The sequence below is a fragment of the Lissotriton vulgaris genome, chromosome 6, assembly GCF_964263255.1.
Source record: "Lissotriton vulgaris chromosome 6, aLisVul1.2, whole genome shotgun sequence".
NCBI lineage: Eukaryota > Metazoa > Chordata > Amphibia > Caudata > Salamandridae > Lissotriton > Lissotriton vulgaris.
In genome coordinates, this window is record NC_141694.1 from 1,058,191,390 (window position 1) to 1,058,210,535 (window position 19,146).

The window sequence follows — 19,146 nt, forward strand, 5'->3', positions numbered from 1 at the left end:
GCATTCTTAATTGCTACATCTGTATGCATTAGATGTTAATTTCACTCACTGTGAACAGTTAAATTGTGTTTCTAAAGGAATGCTTCACATTTGGACATTTGAAAATTGTATGTTTGCTTTTTCATTGTTTGTATTTTATTGACTGGCTGCATTTATCTGTCGATCTCTAACAATGGCATGGTCTGAAAGTACCACTTACCTGGTTACTCAAAGTATCTGCTACTCTGTCCCCAATAACACTTTAATGTATTTGTCTGTCCATAAATCCTTACATCTGTCCATCACCTGCCCACCCATCTGTTTATGAATGTACTGATCTCACCTGGCTCTACTTCCAGCCTAAAAGTTAACCATCCATCCACCCGTCTTTCTATTTGTTGTTCCCTCCCTATCCTACATTCACCCAACAGGCGTCATCCGTCCATTAGTTATGTTATACACTGTTTTGTAACGTGCTCAATTACTACCGGAGTATCCTGGCGCGGTATACCGCTGGGGAACCCGTCCTGGCTTTCCCTGTGGGATGGTCCCTACTGGGAGTCCCCAAGGTTGATGGGGCCGTTGTGGAGATTAGTCGAGTCGAGACTAATGCCCAGAGTTGCCGAGTGGGACCCCCTCCACTAGTGAATCTGTGTCTGCTAATTGCACACCTGCAGACTCAGAGCACAATGTTTACTTCCGGCATCTTAGCCTATTTCCGCCAGAATGCCCATTCTTATTGCTCCATTCAAAGAAAGACCATTGAATTGGATCTCATTTCCTGCTTCTTGGCACACTATCACATGTTCAATGCCAATAAATACTCTGTTTTACTGTAAACTACATCAATGTATAAAACTTTTTACCAACTTGAGTAGCGCGCTGTGTCAAGTTAAATTAGAGGCCCCAAGCCTTGATGAATGTGCTACCATCAGGACAGACAGCAATGTCACATAATACAGCTCCATCAGTATGTGAATATCACAACCCGATGGACCCCCATATGGCAATCCCAGAATAAAGAGAAATCGAGAAAACACCTGGAAGGCTCCAATGCTGCATCCCGCAGCGCATGATATAGTGCACTAACGGCAGGATAAATACAAAAATGACGACCAGTAAGTAAGAAACACAAACATCACATGCAACAAAAGTAGTATGTAGGAGAGCCACGTACAGAAACACAGATCTGTAATGTGGAGCATAGGCAGGATTCGAACACTTGACCAGTGTGAGCCGGTGCCACCAGAGGCAGAAGACCAAACCATGAGCAACAGCTCATTTGTCAATTAACACATTGCGCAAAGAAGCAGGCCTGACAACACCAGGTAATAACGGGGAAAACAAATGACACATCTACACCCCAAAGGAGAAAACACCATGAACTAATGAAGGCAGATAGGCCACACAAACACACTGCTGCAACTGGTGACGAACCCATTTCAGGAAACACACCTATATAAATATAGAAAACACACTCCCAAATCACGACTGTCCCTTAAAACTGCACTGTGTCAGCATGAAAATAATGCTAGAGGCCGGAACAACAGCAGAGTAGAGCCAATTCGAGAGCTCCTAAAATCAACTGCTTAATTTCTCTGCCCACTGAAAATCAGACTATCAGTTTCGCTGCGTGAGAAAAAGGTAGTGAGCAAGCGTGTGAGCAAGACACCCTACCAAACTTGGCCCCCCGAAAGGTTTGTGAGTGAAGGAGAGAGAACACCAACACAGTATGCAAGGTAGTAAAAAAGTCCCCGACAGGAAATATACGAAGGACAGGGCACACCCGAAGGACCCCTGGTAGTTCACAAGCTGAACGCTTCTTATGGAACTGGGAAAGGATGAGACGTCGGTAGCCCTGCGGCCCCAGGCTGTATGCCGATCAGCGCGGCTCCAGACAGCTCGTGCGCCAACCCCGGACCGGGCGAGGGAGCAGAATGGATCCAAACCTTGTAGCGCAGAGACCACTGAGCCAGCAGACTGCGTGAGGTAAGGCCTGCTTCACAACTGGGAGCTGCACAATGTCAATGCGAATGGGACTGACCCTCCAACCGAGGAAGCGGAGCCCCGCAGACATAGCCTACTGGTCTTGCCAGCCCCTTGGGATTAAAACAGTGTAGGCCACAGCGAGGCAGCGCACCCGGGGACCATAGAACGAGCCGCCGGGAACCCCCACCCCAAACAACAAGCACAAGCTTGCGCTGCAGCAGGAGGGAGGAGGGGGGCCTACGCGATTCACTTGCTGGAGCGATAATTGCTACCATATGGTGGTGCTCGCTCCCGCAAGTGAATCTCCACACGTGCACGCGCTGCCATTGAAGGCAATGGAACGCGTGCACGGTTGTAGGTGTAAAAGGGGACCGATGCCTAAAGGTCTCCTCCTATGTAGCGCATGCACGCTGCGTAGGCGAGACCTAAAAATAATAAGGGAAGTACGTTTGAAGCCTTAAGGGTCCAAAACAGGAGGAAGAGCTCCCCTCGTGTTTCAAAATAGTGACCCACTCTCCTTTTACTAACAAATAAATAGTGCTTTGCAGAGCATCTAATTTGTCCAAAGTTCGGTCCCGCTCATATAATTTAAAGGGACATTTCTTAGGACATCATTAGAGTTAAATATTTATTTATAGTTTTGTAAATGAACATAATGTGTTATACTTTTTTTATAATTTATTATTCACAGAGTTCTCTTTGAACGTCATTTTGCTTTTGTCTTCAAATGTCAATATTTCAATCAAATATAACCATTCTGCATCACCCTCAAGTTCTATTGACATCTAATCTACATTTAGGAATTGAAACCAAACCTCGAGAGAGACCTATATTGCCCGTTTCAGGCATATGTCTGATCCTTCCAACACACACCCCTCCTCCCACCAAACCTTCCTGGTGCACAGAACAGTCAGAATGTACACAAACTATGTATGCAGTGGCGTAACACAAAATGATAGTGACTTCCACATTCTGACAACTTGGCCCGCTTGTTGCAGTTAGTATAACATGTTTTAAGACCTACTTTTTATAAAACGTAGGCCTCGCACCTGCCAACAGGCTAATAATCTGTGTTAGGGCAGGTCTTATATAATTAATTATAGGCTTGTGAAATTTGCATTAGCCTGTGAAAGTTGTATACGCTCAAAAGGGAATATAGATATTTTAGGATGCCATTAATACATCAATGTTTCTTAATTCTCTATGGCATTTTTGAGATATTCAACTATAGATCTTTCCATGCTTTGTCAGCAATAGCCCTCTCCATCCCTGTAGACCTAGTGCTTGATTTTTCCACCATCCCTAGTTCCTCATTTCCGAACACCCAGTATAGCCTTAACTTCAAACCTTCAACCCTAGATAAGTGTTTTAACTTCTCGAATCCTCATTAATGACCTAATGGTTGCCTCCCTATTAACTAGAAACAGTACCCCAAATAGAAGCTGTTACCATCATTCAGATACCTCAAAGTCTTTTGAACAGGTTTCAATGGGTTTAAGCTCCTCTTAATCAAAAATGCCAGTTAGTGCTCTGCAGTCACCCTTTCTTCTCTTTTCAAAATTATTCATCACAATAGCCGATGTGAAGCAGGGGTCACTATGTAGCAGGGCCCCAAGTCATTAGAGCACTGCCTACAGTCGGGCCGGCCTGTGCTTATAAAAAGCACCTGAAAAAGCACCTTGGGCAAAACCAAATTTGGCACCCTCGTTAATCCTTATCCCTCAATCTCCCCCCACCTCGCCCTGATACTTCTGTGTTTTCTAAGCACTATAGGATAGCCTTTTCTAGGACACCACTAAGAGTGCTGCTTTTGTGCTATGCTTTTTATGGGAATTAGAAATCCCTTCTCTGCTGTCTGATGCCGTTGTATGTTGTGCCCATTAAGTCTGCATAGCGCTAGGACATCTTCCTGAGGGTAACTGTGTGCTTTATAATTATCATTTATTAAGTCAGGAGTAAAATATACATTGCTGCTATACCAGTCGTAACCACTACTTTTATCAGATGATTCCTAACAGCGGATGTTGTGGAGTGAGTCTAGGGGGAGACAGGGCAATGTTGAGAGTTATTTAAGGCCAGGGGCGTGGACAGCAGCTGATGGAGTGAGGCATGGTCTGCCGGAGCTCCCATCAGGGCCCCTACTTCTGGCCCCTTCCTCTTGGCGTAGCTGAACCCCAGGATCTGCTAACCCCTGTTTTCTGATGGATACATCCTTCTGTGGATAGTTTAGGAAGTAGGGGACCCCTATATATTAATACACTAGCTATACATAGGGAAGAAACATGTTTTGAAAAGGTCTATAACTAGTGAAAAAGCTAAACATAAATAAACACTACTACTGTGTAAGCCCACTAAATCTAATATTGAATCACCAAAAGTGTAGGTGTATTCTGATTTATTTTATTTTTTCATAGATATATATACTTTTTATACACATTTTTTTGAAACATTTTAAAGAAAATATATAAATATTTGATAGATGGATTATAATATACTTGATAATCAGATAATATTTCACATAATATTCACAAACACATCTAAAATTTCATAGCACACATATAACTAAACATATGACAAAGAATGATGGAGGCAACGTGGTAGGTAGCACACAGGCAAAGCGGTGGGTGACACACTACGCGCGTTTCGACTTTGGAAGCCTTCATCAGGTGACCCGTCTTTGGCACTATAGTTTTAAAAGAGGGAAGAAAAAAGGAAAAACAAAACACATATATTTACAAACATACTCATACATAAATAAACATGATTCTAGTGGGCTTATATATCTCTCTTTCTGGTAATTACTACTACTTATGAGTCATAAATCACAATACATGATATGTACAAAAGACCTAGAAAAATATACTATATACATGTCCTAAGGAAACCACACAATATTTTCTAAAAACCACATATAGCAAACTACATGTATTTTCTTATCATTGCAGTGCAGCATGTAAGGACTACCATTGATATACAGTTTATATACCATATTCAATCTCTGGGTGTACATAGGGAATATACCGTATAATTTAGAACAAGTGAGCAAACTTATTTTTGAGTTCCACAGTGGATTCCTCACCTTTTGAATGACCCTTTCCGCAGCATTCCACATAAACTGTTCTCCATAGCCCCCCTCCCCAAACACCCCCCCCCCCCCCCCCCCCCACGTTGACAAGGACGGCACAATGGAATGGCTCCGGTCTGGGCCCACGCAATTTAATCGGAGCCATAAGAAGACTTCATTGGCGTGCTGACGACTGTTCACTTTTTTCCGCGCCATTGAAGGGTAACTTTTTTCCAGCTCTCCATTTCTTAGCAGTTTAACATTGTTACAAATTCTTCTGTAATTGTTGCAGTGCAATGGCTGCTCAGAAAAAGTCTTGGTTTAAACCTTAAAGGGGAATGCGGGGGTCATATGTCTATCACGGACCCCCATGATGATTGTTTTCGGTGCCTGTAGTCCGACCCCAACGTCAAGGGATGTTCATTGTGTCTGTGTATGAATCTGAAGGTCCTCAAAGAGAGGGAAACCAAACTTTTTATGGCCAGGGCAAAAAAGCAGAAGAAGGGCGAGATCGAAGTCCAAGTCACTGACTCCGCACACCTCAAAGTCGTCGAGGAAGATCGCTCCAGATGCCTTTTTACTATGGACAAGTCGCCGAAGTCGGGGTCCCCTGCTCTACGGCGTCACAGGAAAGTTGAGTTCTTACCTTCCCCCTCACCTCAGGTTCACTCTCCGACTCTGAGGGGCTTCCTAACACACAGGGAACCGACGCCTTCCCCTCCGGCCACTCTGCCTCTGCCTCCGGCTCCAGTGTCTCCGGCGCCGCAGCCAAATCCTGTCTTGCAGCCTCAACCTGTTCCTAAGCAGGCGGTACCTGATCCGTACCCACTCAATCCGGCCCCAGGTACAGATCCTTTGCATTTCTTAAATGCGATGTATGGCATGTTTGCCAGGGAGGCTACCCCTTCTGGCGCACCTGTGGGACCGCTGTCTTAACATGGACATACCACCTCATTATGCCCAGGCACCCTTTATGCCGTTTTTGCAGATGACCCAGAGTTGGCCTCTCTCAACGCCAATACAATACCAGGAGGGAAGGATGGAACATTCTCTGGTGCCTTCAAGCTTCGGTCCGGCACCGTCTTAACTTCGTGTGGCGCCTCTAGCCATCCCTGAAGGGCCTCCGTCGACACCGGCACCAGAGTCACTGGTGCCACATCTGACACCGCCGACACCAATACACAAGGGGAGGTCAAGAAGGGGGGCGCAGAGACTTCTGGAGGAGGAAGAATTCCAGGAGCAGCAGGAAGAGCCTGAGGAAGGGGAAATTATTGAGCACCTGCATGATTTTGAGGGGCTTCAGGAACCTAGTGGGCTAGATATGTTGCCATAGTGGGAACTTTCTTCTCCTTAGGGTCTTCCTTCACAGGTGGTCTCTTCTTACCACTCAGTTGTTAGGAAGGCGGCTGATCTTCTGGGCTTACTGCAGACATTAAATCAAACATACTGACGGAGATTCTTCACTCTCTGTCATCTGTGACAGAGTCTCTGCTCTCTTTTAGTGAGGCTTTGACGGAGCCCTTATTGGAAGTATGGCAAAAGCCTATGTCCGCCCCTGCCATGTCCAGATCGGTGGCAAGATAGTACAAAGTTGCACCTGGGGATCCAGCCTTTTTTATCTTTACATCCATCTCCTGAGAGCTGGGTGGTTCAGGCGTCATGCTCTTCTAAGCAATTTTCTTGCTCTTTTCCGTCCACATCTGGGGACAAGGATTAAAAAGAGATGCAATAATCAGTGAAAAGGGTATTTTCATCAGCCAGTATGGCTTTAAAGTTGACAAATGCAATGTGCCTACTGGGTCAATACATACATGTGTTAATGGATTTGGCTAAGGAGGTGATCCCTAAACTGCTGAGGATGTCCAGGGCCATTTTGAGGAGGTTCTGTCAGACACTCAAGCTGTCCCATCAGGTTATTCAGTCTGGGCTTGACATGGCTGACTCTATGGTAGTGATGGGTTTCTCAGCGGCGACTAGGAGGCACCCCTGGTTAAGAGGGTCTGGTTTTTCTCCAGTTGTGCAGGACACGCTTTTGAATCTACCCTTTGATGGCTCTCGACTCTTTGGAACCAAAGCAGACTCAGCCCTGCCGCGCGTTAAAGACCGCAGGACCACTGCTAGATAGTTAGGACTGTAGTCCCAGCCTAGAGGCTTTGATTACCATAGATTTCGGGGATTTGGCAAGGCTGCTCTGTTTCGGGCCGGGCAGCAGCAACAACAGCCGGCAGATCCGTTGTATAGGTCATACAGAGGGAAAGGTAGAGGCCCCCTGCTGTGGTCAGCTCGCCAACAACTCTCCTCCTTCTCGTCTCCTGTTCCCCCAACTGGCTCCACAGGGAAGCAGCTCTTGATCCCCTATCTTAGAGCATGTTGGTCCGGTGGCAGGTCGGGTGGCCCGTTTTCTACAAAATTGGAGATTTGTTACATCATATCTCTTGGTGTTGGATCTCGTAGAAAATGGGTTTGCCCTTTCTTTCTGGGAGTTTCCCCTCTTCCCCCCTCGCCAGGACTGGTGCTCAGAGCATCATCTGTGGCTCCTGCAACAAGAGATTCTGTCTTTGCTACAGAAAGATGCGATAGAGGTTGTTCTGGAGCAGGAATGGGGTCAGGGATGCTGCTTTTGGTGTTTCCGGATCCCCCAAAAAGACGGGCAATTGAGACCGATCCTAGACCTCAGGATCTTACATTTTTACCTCGAACAGGAGAAATTCAAGATGTTGACCCTAGCTCAGGTTCTTCTGGCACTGCAGCAGGGAGACTGGATGGTGTCGATCGATTTACAGGATGCATATTTTCACATTCCCATCCTGAAGTCGCATCTGAAGTATCTGCGTTTTACGGTGGGATCTCAACACTATCAGTTTGCGGTCCTTCTGTTCGGTCTTACATCCGCACCAAGGGTCTTCACAAAGGTGATGGCGGTGGTGGCAGCACATCTCAGGAGGTCAGGGATTTCTGTTTTTCCCTATCTGGACGACTGGCTACTCAAGGTAAAGATGCCAGAGATGGTGCTTCATCATATGCAGGTAACAACACGGCTGTTGTTCGACTTGGGTTTTTCGATAAATGTACCCAAATCTCACCTGGTGCCTTCTCAGCGCAACCTGTTCATAGGGGCAGTACTGGACACTACTGTGAGTCGTGCTTTCCCTCTTCATCAGAGGATTCTAGACATCCAATCTACGATTCCAATGTTTCAAGAAGGAGCCCCTGTTCCAGTCCTGAAGGTTCTGCGCCTGCTCTGTCTTTTCGCTCCTTTCATACTGTTGGTCCAACCATGAACGCTGGCACATGAAGGCACTCCAGTGGTGCCTCGGCAGGCAGTGGTTTCAGCACAATGGAGATCTCAGGGAGGTGATCAGAATCTCCAGAGACAATGCAGCAGAGCTGTTATAGTGGAGTGTTCCAGGCAACCTGTCTCAAGGGAAGCCGTTTCAACCTCCGTCTCCGGTGGCCATGGTGATAACAGATGCCTTCTCTCTAGGGTGGGAAGTTCATCTGGGGGATCTGGAGAGCAAGGGCCTTTGGTCTCCAGAGGAAAGATTGTTTCACATCAATCTTTTAGAATTGCAGGCGAAATGTTTGGCTCTCTCAAGGCCTTTCTTCCCTCATTCGTGGTCAGTCAGTTCAGGTTTTAACGGACAACACTACTGCGATGTGGTACATAAACAAACCGGGAGGAGTAGAGTCATATCGTCTCTGCAGAGAGGCTCTGCGACTCTGGTCCTGGGCTCAGGACCATCAGATTTGTGTAATCACAAATCATCTGGCCAGGGTGCTGAATGTGCGTGTGGACAGTCTGTCTGCAATACTCAGCCGATCACAAGTGGCGGTTTCATCCGGAGATAGGTCATCACATTTTCAGAATGTGGGTGTTTCCTCGTTGGACCTGTTTGCCACTCACAAGAACGCACACTGCCCGTCGTTCTGCAGTCTCCAGTCTCCGATGCGGGGAATGTTAGGAGACACATTTCAGTTAATTGGGGCTCACAGCTTCTTTACGCGTTCCCTCCATACCCTTGATTCCTCAGGTTCTGAGGAAGCTCTTCCAAGACCGGAACCAAGTCATATTGATCGCCCGGATTCACCTCTCATCGCACCCTCCGCTCCGTCTCGCTTTCAGGGCAGACCTCCTCTCGCATTCGCAGAGGCAGGTTTTACACCCTCACCTCCAGAGCCTGCACCTTCATGCCGGGAGATTGAACAGGGCAACCGGAGTTCTTTCTCCCACCGGATGTTGTGGATGTTATATTATCGGCCAGAAGACACTGCACGAAATCTGTCTATTCTGGTAGGTAGGCCAGGTTTGTTAAATGTTGTGGAGAGAGATAAATTGACCCTTTGCAGGCCCATCTGTCTGATCTTCTGAGTTTCTCTCTTTCCTTGGCTTAACCGGGTTGTGCTTTAGCAACTGTTAAAGGCTACTTGTCGGTCTTTCTTTGCTTACCAGACCAGCCCTCTTTGTTTAAGTCTCCCTTGGTCATGAGATTCATTAAAGGTCTCCCTAACAGGTTTCCTCCCACTTCATTTATCATGCCTCAGTGGGATTTGAATTTAGTTTTTACTTTCTTAATGGGTGCCCCTTTGAGCCACTGACTAGTTGTCATTGAGTTTTCTAGCATTTAAGACCGTTTTTTCTGATTGCAATTACTTCTGCCAGGAGGGTTAGTGAGCTACAGGCTCTTAGCTCTAAACCTCCTTTTATCTCAATTCATGCTGATAAGATGATTAAGACCAGAGCTGCTTTCCTGCCTAAGGTGGTCACTCCCTTCCACCTAGGACAATCTATCACTTTACCCACTTTCTACCCTCACCCTTCCAAGGATGAGGAGAGACTTCACCACCTAGACCCTAAGAGGGCGGTCAGCTTCTAACTGGACAGGACTATGGACTTCAGGCTGGACGACCAACTCTTCATTGCATATGTGGGCAAGATGAAGGGCAAGGCTGTCCACAAGAGAACGCTGTCCAGGTGTATCATCCTCTGCATCAAGATCTGCTACGCCTTTGCCAAGAAGGCGACTCCTGAAGGTATTCAAGCTCATTCCACCAGAGCTAAGTCTTCTTTGGCTAGAGGTGTCCCTGTTGTTGACATTTGCAAGGCGGCAACTTGGGCCTCCCTACACATTTTTGCGAGGCATTACTGCTTAGACTCCGAGGTGAGGAGGGACGGCCACATTGCACATTCTGTGCCACATAATTTTTTTGTATAAGTAGACTGGCACCCTTCTCCGGAAGCAGACTGCTTGGGGCTTTAATTCAAAAGGTGAGGAATTCACAGGCAAATGTATCCATCACAAGAACAAGTTACCTTCGTTAACGCTTTTTCTGTGGATACAATATCGGCCTGTAGATTTCTCACTGACCCACCCACCTCGTGGTTGCCTGCCTACTTATGCCAAAAAGACTTTTGCCATGAAATGTATGTATTTCATTGTTATTTGAAATGATGTGATGCTTGTCACTAGGACATGTCTATGTTTTAGGATTTCCAGTTTCTTGTCCTCTAAGTGTTATACGGTGTATACTTGGAGAAATGTTGCATACAGTGTTATACTTGGGAAATGTCGGTTGACTCGTTCGCCTCGGAGGCACCGAAAAATGGGTGGAACTGACGTCAGCACGCCGACGAGGTGATCTTATGGCTCCGATAATGTCCCACAGAGCCGTTCCATTGTTATGTTATCATTAATATGGGGGAGTTATGGAGAAAAGTTTCAGTGGAATGCTGCACGATGGGTAATTCAAAAGGTGAGGAATCCACAAGCAGATACTGTAGCCACCAGAAAAAGCATTACCAAAGGTAAGTAACTTGTTCATTGTTGCCTAATTGCTGGAGGGTCCTCCTGGAGTCCTACAACTCCAGAGGGAACAGCCTGCAGCTGCTGGGTGCAACCACCGACACTGGCAGCGCTGCATGGCTCCCAAGCTGGCATCTGCCCGGGTGTTGATTACAGCGACTACCAACTGCATCCCTGGTTTCAGTGGGAGCTGGTGCTAGACACTGGAGGGGTTGCTGACCCCTAGACTTACTGAAAAGGCTATCGAGGGAACCCCCTTGCTGCACTGAAGACCCAGTGAGGGCGGCTCAGAGTCATTGGGTGCTGTCAACTGCCTCCGGCTACACTGCCCTACCTTCCTGCTGGCGTCCTCCCAGGCCTGACTGCAGAGTTGAGCAGCCCTTCCCTTACGTGTGACTGAAGGTGCGACATGACGCCGGTAACACACCTGAAGCCACAGGAACAGGTTAGTGTGGAGAGGAAAGGGGGGGCACATTTACGATTGCGGCTCCCGCACTGTACTATACAGCATTTGCGTTTGCCGCCTTGGGGGCCTAGCTTGCATGTCTGCCTGCCTCACGCCCTCCTTCAGTATCCTTGGGTCCCCTGACTGACCACAGAGCAGTCATTACTGGACTTGGGTGGAGGAGCCCATTGGCAACTGCGGGCACCCCACCAAACTATTACGGCGTCTCCGACAGCTGACTAAAGTACCCAGCTCGCCTGTCCTCCTCAGATAGCCTGCTTGCGCCCTCCCTCCACATTCTTGGCCCCCAGACAGTTTGAGAAGCGGGCGCTACCAGACTTGGGTGGCGTCTCTGGGATCCTCCATTGCCATGAGACGGAGGAGATCAACGAGGCAACTTGCCCCCTGCGCAGGCCCCACCCTGCTCTCCCAGAACTAGTGGTTGGTGCTCTGGTCCTGGCTTGGAGGCCTTAATATGAGGCCTATACCGGGCGCTCTTCCTACTCCCAGGTATTGCCCCATCCAAGGGCCACTTTGAGAGAAGTTGCAGGTGCTGCCATGGGCTTGCCTGGGGTCTGGGGCCCGGGGACTCTTTATGCTACTGACTCCAGCACTACAACAGTGGCATAACTCACTGTAGGAGCTCTACCACTATTACTTCTTCTCCTGACTAACTCATTGCCCTACACCAAGGGCCCACAGCAGCTATTTGACATCTTAGGGGGGGCCTCCCTGCGTTTCGGAGTGACCCCATTCTCCCCAACCCCCCACATGACTGTGATTTGTGTTGGGCCAAGCTGAATGGGCTTGAACAATTGATCGTTTCCCCAGTGACTCTGATTCCACCAGGCCCACTTGTGTCTGGGAAGCTCACTGAGAGATTTTCCATGCTGTGGCCTTCTATACTATTCTCTACAGCGTGCCCCTACTGATCCTATGCGGGCCGTTACTACTGCTAGCACTCCTGTGGAGGTTATTGGGGGCCACATCCTCTGTAAATACATGAGCCACCTCTGATTTCTTCTTCTGTGTGCTGCCATCTGAAAGAAACACGTTAGTGATAGATTCCTTACCTTAGAACTACCCCCAGGCGTCAGACAGGATCTGGAAAGTTTTCGTCAGCAGTACCCCTGTGCGTCGGTAGGCGGCGTCGTGCGGCTCCGCGTACGTCGTTGGCGTTGTAGTTGCCGAGATGACGTTGCAGGAGCTACTTAAACGCGCCCACACGCGCTGACGTCAGTTCTTTCTTTTTCCGCACCACAAGCGCAGATCCGGAGAGAACGGTACCCCCTGTCAATTTTTGACTGAGTTATTTTTGGGACTTTTGTCTCTGTTTTTTGAGTCTTTGACTCCTGGTGTATAGGGATGCCCGGTTTTAAGTCTTGCACGGCTTGTCCCCGCACGATGTCTGTGACTGACCCGCACCGTTAGTGTCTCTACTGCTTGGGGCGCGACCACGACTCCGAGTCGTGCCCCGAATGCAGGGCCATGACTCCGAAAACTTTGCGGGAGTGGTCCCGAGTTGCTAGAGTCCCGGAAGTCAGCTCCGTGCCGCTCAAGGTCCCGTGGGAGGTCAAGGGACCGGTCACGGAGCCACCACCACCATCGTTCGACAAAGTCTTCGCACTCAGTCAGGTAAGGCGAAGCGCAAGAACTCGAAGAAGCGTTGTTGCTCTTCGCCTTCCCCTAGCCTGTCGTGCAACATGGCTGAGGGTGCAGATGGTGCCACCCCCGCGGCTCCAGCGGAGTCTGCGTTGTTGGCCACGGCTTACCTGCCCTTTCCGGGTCTTGTGGTGACTCCAGCCCAGCGTCAGGACTTTCTATCAGCCATGGCCCACCTTTGTGCCCCACGGGTCCGACTGGGGGTCATCGCTCCTCTTCGTCGCCGGCTCCGGCCCCTTCGACGACTCCGGTGTTGATGCTGCGAGACCCCCATGGATCTATGCATGGATCCCAGCCAATGTTGGGGGGACTCACACAACCTCCACCAACATCTACGGCACCGCCACCAGTGTCGGCTGTCCCTGGCTTCCACCCCGACGTGAAGACTGCCCCGACCGGTGTCGATCGACGCAGATTCCGACGCCGATGGGGAATTTCTATCCCTTTCTCCATCCGCCTCCCTCTTTTCCACATGCCTGGAAGGTTGGGGAGGACCGGGAGGACTGGGAGGGGTCTGAAGACCCTCTCGCAGCCCAATGCGAGTTAGACTCGGACTGGGAAGAGGACTTGGAGGCAGGTGAGCTGGATTTTACTCCAGAACCTGGTGCACTGTCTCCTTTTACCGTGGCTATGGAGGAGGGTGGTACATATTCTGTGGTGCTGCGTAAGGCATCTGAGGCTCTCCACCTCGAGCTCCTTACGGTGGCCGTCAGGACTAACCTCCTAACAAAGTGCTTCGGCTGGCGTCCTCCTCTACGGAGCCGCTGCTGCCGTTCAATGATGCATTTTCAGACGTCCATTTGGGCACCTGGTCCAGGCCCAACACAGGGGCTCCTGTGGATAGTAATGTGGCCTGATGCCATCGGCCGGCCCGGGCGACCCCGTTTTCCTCTCCCACCACCCTACCCCTGAGAGCTTGGTTGTCCAAGCTTCTGCGTCCCCAAGCACATTCCCTTCCGCACCACTGGACAGGGAATCCAACAAACTGAAGCAGTTTGGGAAGAAAATGTTCACTTCCGCCAGTTCAGGGCTGCAGTCTGTGAACACATTAACAACAACAGAGGCTGTCCAATACCCCTGAACCAGGGACAGTTGATAGTAACACCTAACAAAAGGTTCAGGTACAAAGATTAAATAACAATTACAAATTCATACGAAAAAGGATTCGTAAAGAAAAAGAAAGAAGCTTATATTTCCAAACTAGTTTAAAAAAATACTCTTAATTTATTAGACATGCAGATTCAAATAAAACAAACTTCAAGTAAAACAAACGCTCAAAGAAAAGTGTTGGCAAAACAAAAGCAACCAATTCATATTACCAGACACGTGGCTAACATACAGACATTACATATACAATGTATATATATGGCGCCGGCGGGCAGTGCTGAGCTGAGCGCTTTTAATTATACACTTGAAGAAGAGCTCTGATTGATTGGGCTAATGCTGGGCCATAATTAAATGCTCTCCACAGACTTTCTTTTCTTGCTGAGATATACCGGAATGCAAGCTCTATATCATTCCTCGACTTTTGCTATGAGGATATTTGACTTATTTATTAAATCTTAACGTATTGCACCTGCCGTTCAAACTCTGAATGGTCTGCTTCTAATGCTGTTATTGAAAACGCTAGAATCACTGTTTGTCCTGATGATGACCGCATAATCAACCAGCGGTTGAAACGCCGTTGACGCATTCTGTGGCCATAATTTGTGAAGGACACATTATATTTGTTTTTGTTGTTTTTTTTGTATATGTAATGTCTGTATGTTAGCCACGTGTCTGGTAATATGAATTGGTTGTTTTTGTTTTGCCAACACTTTTCTTTGAGCGTTTGTTTTACTTGAAGTTTGTTTTATTTGAATCTGCATGTCTAATAAATTAAGAGTATTTTTTTTAACTAGTTTGGAAATATAGGCTTCTTTCTTTCTTTCTTTTTCTTTACGAATCCTTTTTCGTATGAATTTGTAATTGTTATTTAATCTTTGTACCTGAACCTTTTGTTAGGTGTTACTACCTGCAGTCTGTGAACACTGCATGCCTCTTGGGCCGTTATTCCCACTCTGTGTGGGATACGGTTGCGCAGGTGCTGCCTCAGTGTCCGGAGGAGGCCCGGACTGTGCTCTCACAAGCTATTGCTGAGGGGAGAGATGAAGCCAAGTTCACAATTCGTTGTGGCCTTGATACCGCCGACTCACTGGGCAGAGCGATTTCCACGACAGTGGTGCTACGCCGCAATCCCTGGCTGAGAACAACTGGCTTTTCCGGGGATGTCCAGAACACTCTGATGGACATGCCCTTTTGGCGACAAGGCAGATACTGTGTTGGAGCGTATTGAGGACTCGCGGGCTACGGCCAAGTCCTTAGGCCTTTCGGCCAAACACACTCCTTCCACTTCTGCTTTTTGCTCCTTTCGTGGCCAAGGAAGGGGCGCCCAAACAAGTTTGTTTCAGAGCCACAGGCCTGCGCAGCAACAGTCTCAGCACAGCCGGGGACGTGGGACCTGCAGAGGTGGGTCATGGGGCCAGCGGCCGGTCATGCCACCACCTCCCCTGCCGCCACTGCCTCCAAACCGTCCTAGTCCGGTGTTTCAGACCCACCAATCGCCAGTGGGTGGCAGGATTTGCCATCACCTCCCCCACTAGCGCACCATCACTTCGTACAGGTGGGTTTTACAGATAGTCTGAAGGTGCTACTCCCTCTCCTTCGAGACTACCCCTCCAGCCATGCCACCTCAGTACCACTGCATGTCCGGGGATCATTTGGCGCTTCTCCAGCAGGTAGTTGAGACCCTCTTGGCCAAGCGGGCCATCAAGCGCGTTCCGAAGCCAGAAGTAGGTTGTGGTTGTTACTCCCACTACTTCCTGGTTCCAAAGAAGGACAAGGGCCTGCGTCCTATCTTAGGGCTTCGCAACGTCAATCGCTTCCTCAGGAAGGAAAGGTTCAAGATGCTCACACTTGTTCAGGTCTTGTCTGCCCTGAACCCGCAAGACTGGATGGTAGCGTTAGACTTGCAGGATGCTTACTTTCATATCCCCGTCCTGCCGGCCCGTCGGCGTTACCTGCGGTTCATGGTTGGCCACGAGCACTTTCAGTTCACTGTGCTCCCATTTGGTCTTACCAGCTCCCCTCAGGTGTTCATGAAATGTTGGCGGTGGTCGCAGCTCATCTGCGCAGATCAGGGGTTCCAGTATTCCCCTATCTCGATGACTGGTTGTTAAGTCGGACTCGCCCCAGGCTGTCGTCTCTCACCTCCAGACTACGGCCGACCTCCTGCATTTGCTGGGGTTCTCCATCAACGTGCCGAAGTGGCACCTGAATCCCTCTCAGAAGCTCCTCTTTATCAAAGCGGTTCTGGACACGGCGCAGTTTCGGGTTTATCCTCCTGAGCAGCGAGTCTGGGACATTCGGGCTATGATTCCTATCTTTCGGCCCTTGTCCTGGGTTTCGGTCAGGATGACCTTGAGGCTGCTGGGTCTCATGGCCTCCTGCATCCTGCTGACGAATCATGGCAGATGGCATATGCAGGCTCTGCAGTGGGACCTGAAGTCCTGAGATGGGGCGGCCATATGGGAGAGGCGGAGATCAGAAGCCTCTGGTCTCCGGTGGAGTCCAGGCCCCATATCAACTTTCTGGAGCTCTGGGCGATCCTACTTGCACTGAAGGCATTCTTTCCCTTTGTCAAGGGGAGAATGATGCAAGTGTTCACAGACAATACCACCGCCATGTGGTATTGCAACAAGCAATGCGGGGTGGGGTCGTGGACCATATGTCAGGATGCTCCTTCTCTGGACATGGCTGGAACGTCAAGGCATTTCCTTGACGGTTCAACACTTGGCAGGTTCTTTGAACGCCAGGGTGAAGTAACTCAGCCGCAGTTGCATGATGGATCACGAATGGCGTCTTCACTCGGAGGTGGCGCAAGGTCTCTTTCAACAGTGGGGAGAGCCTTGGTTAGATCTATTCGCCACTGAAGAGAATTCGCAATGTCATTTCTTCTGCGCGTTGGAATTTCCAAGGCTGCACTCGCTCGGCAACGCTTTTCATCACGAGTGGATCTGCGGTCTATTGTATGCCTGTCCGCCTATACCACTTCTACCCAGAGTGCTGAAGAAGATCAGGGGCGACCGGGCCCATGTCATTCTTGTGGCCCCGGACTGGGCTCGAAGAGTTTGATTTCCTGAGCTACTCAGTAGGAGTATGAATCCCCTGATCCGTCTGCCTCTTCGGGAGGATCTTCTGTCGCAGCAGCAGGGGGCGGTCTTCCACCCAAACCTGTCCAGCTTCCACCTACCTGCATGGAGATTGAGCGGCGACAGTTGATTCCATTTGGCTTGCCTCCTGAAGTCTGTGATATCATTCAGGCAGCCAAGTGTCCTTCCACTAAATCGGTATACGCTTGCAGGTGGAACAAATTTGTGGCATGGTGCACAGCAAAGGCTGTGGTTCCCCTTTCTGCCCCTCTTTCAGAAGTCCTTTTGTTCCTTCTTTATCTGGCCCGGGAGGGCTGTGCTCTGGGCACTATTAAGGGCTACCTTTCTGCAATTTCGGCCTTTCTCAGGTTCCCTGATCAGCCCTCTCTTTTCAAGTTCCCTGTTGTAAATAGATTTCGCAAAGGCATTACACACATTTTCCCTCCTATTCCGTTTTAATGCCGCAGTGGGACTTGAATCTGGTTCTTACTTATTTGATGTGCGCTCCTTTTGGGCCGCTTCACAACTGTCCTCTTCATTTATTGACTTTGAAGACTGCTTTCCTGGTTGCCATCACCTCCGCTAGGTGCGTGAGTGAGCTCCAGGCTCTTTCCTGTAAGCCTCCCTTTCTGTCGGCTCATAAGGATAAGGGTGTGCTTCACACTCATCCTTCCTTCTTGCCAAAGGTTGTCACTGCCTTCCACATCGGGCAAACTATTATCTTGCCCACTTTCTTTCTGCCTCCGCACCCTTCCAGAGACGAAAAGAGGCTCCACCGTCTGGACCCAAAACGTGCACTCTCATTTTACCTGAATCGCACACAACAGTTCCGGGTGGATGACCAGCTCTTTGTTGGCTACGTATGCGCCAAGAAAGGCTGGGCTGTACACAAGAGGACTATCTCCCACTGGGTCGTCTTGTCTATCAAGGCCTATTATCTGGCTAAAAAGGAACCTCCGGTGGGGTTGTGAGCCTATTGTACCAGGGCGACAGCAGCTACTACTGTTTTGGGACGTGTTATCTCCCTGCAAGACATTTGTCAGGCAGCCATGTGGGCCTCGCAGCACACTTTTACTAAGCATTATTGCCTTGACAGTCAAGTCCGGAGAGACGGCTTCTTTGGCCGTTCTGTTCTCTGTGACTTTCTGGTGTGATCTTGGTTCGCAGACCCACCAATGGGGTTGGTATTGCTGGGGTATCTATTCTAAGGTAAGGAATCTATCACTAACGTGTTTCTTTCAGATGAAGAAGTTACTTACCTTCGGTAACTATATATCTGTAAGAAAAATTAGTTAGGGATAGATTCCTTACCGCCCCACCCATCCTCCCCGTTCTGCGAACTGATTTCTAGGGTTAAGGTCATCCCTTTCAGGGCTCTAGTTTCAATCTACCAGTGGTCAGTATCTTGCATGACTCTGCGTTCCTGGCACGGAAAGCTGTGTACAGAACTGACATCAGCGCGAGTCCAAGTAGCTCCAGTGATGTCATCTTGGTGACTACGACGCCAACGACGTACGCGGAGCCGCACGACGACGCCTACAGATGCGCTGGGGTACTGCTGACGAAAACTTTCCGATTCCAGTCTGACGCCTGGGGGTAATTCTAAGGTAAGGAACCTATCACTAACTAAAGTTTCTTACAGATATATCGTTACCAAAGGTAAGTAACTTGTTCTTCAGGCGTGTTCCCCCTGGAACTTCCAGGATGTACTTAGCTATTTGAGTGACTGTGATGTGGTTATACTGCTTCTCTTCTCCACGATACAGTAACCTCCAGGAGTGGGTGTGCAATATAGAATCTCATCTGTCTTTTCCTCCATTGGCATCTGGCAACTACTTCAGGTTCTCATTGACCTCCTTTTGTTTTAATTCTCACCATGCTGTGCCCTGGCTGAGGGAAAGAAATCCTGGGACCCAGTCCTGAAAAATCCTATCTCCCTAGAAGACACTTTCTCACTCAACGACTCGGTGTTAGTTACGCAAGATAAATTGGATTCTATTCTCCTGGCCATCAAAG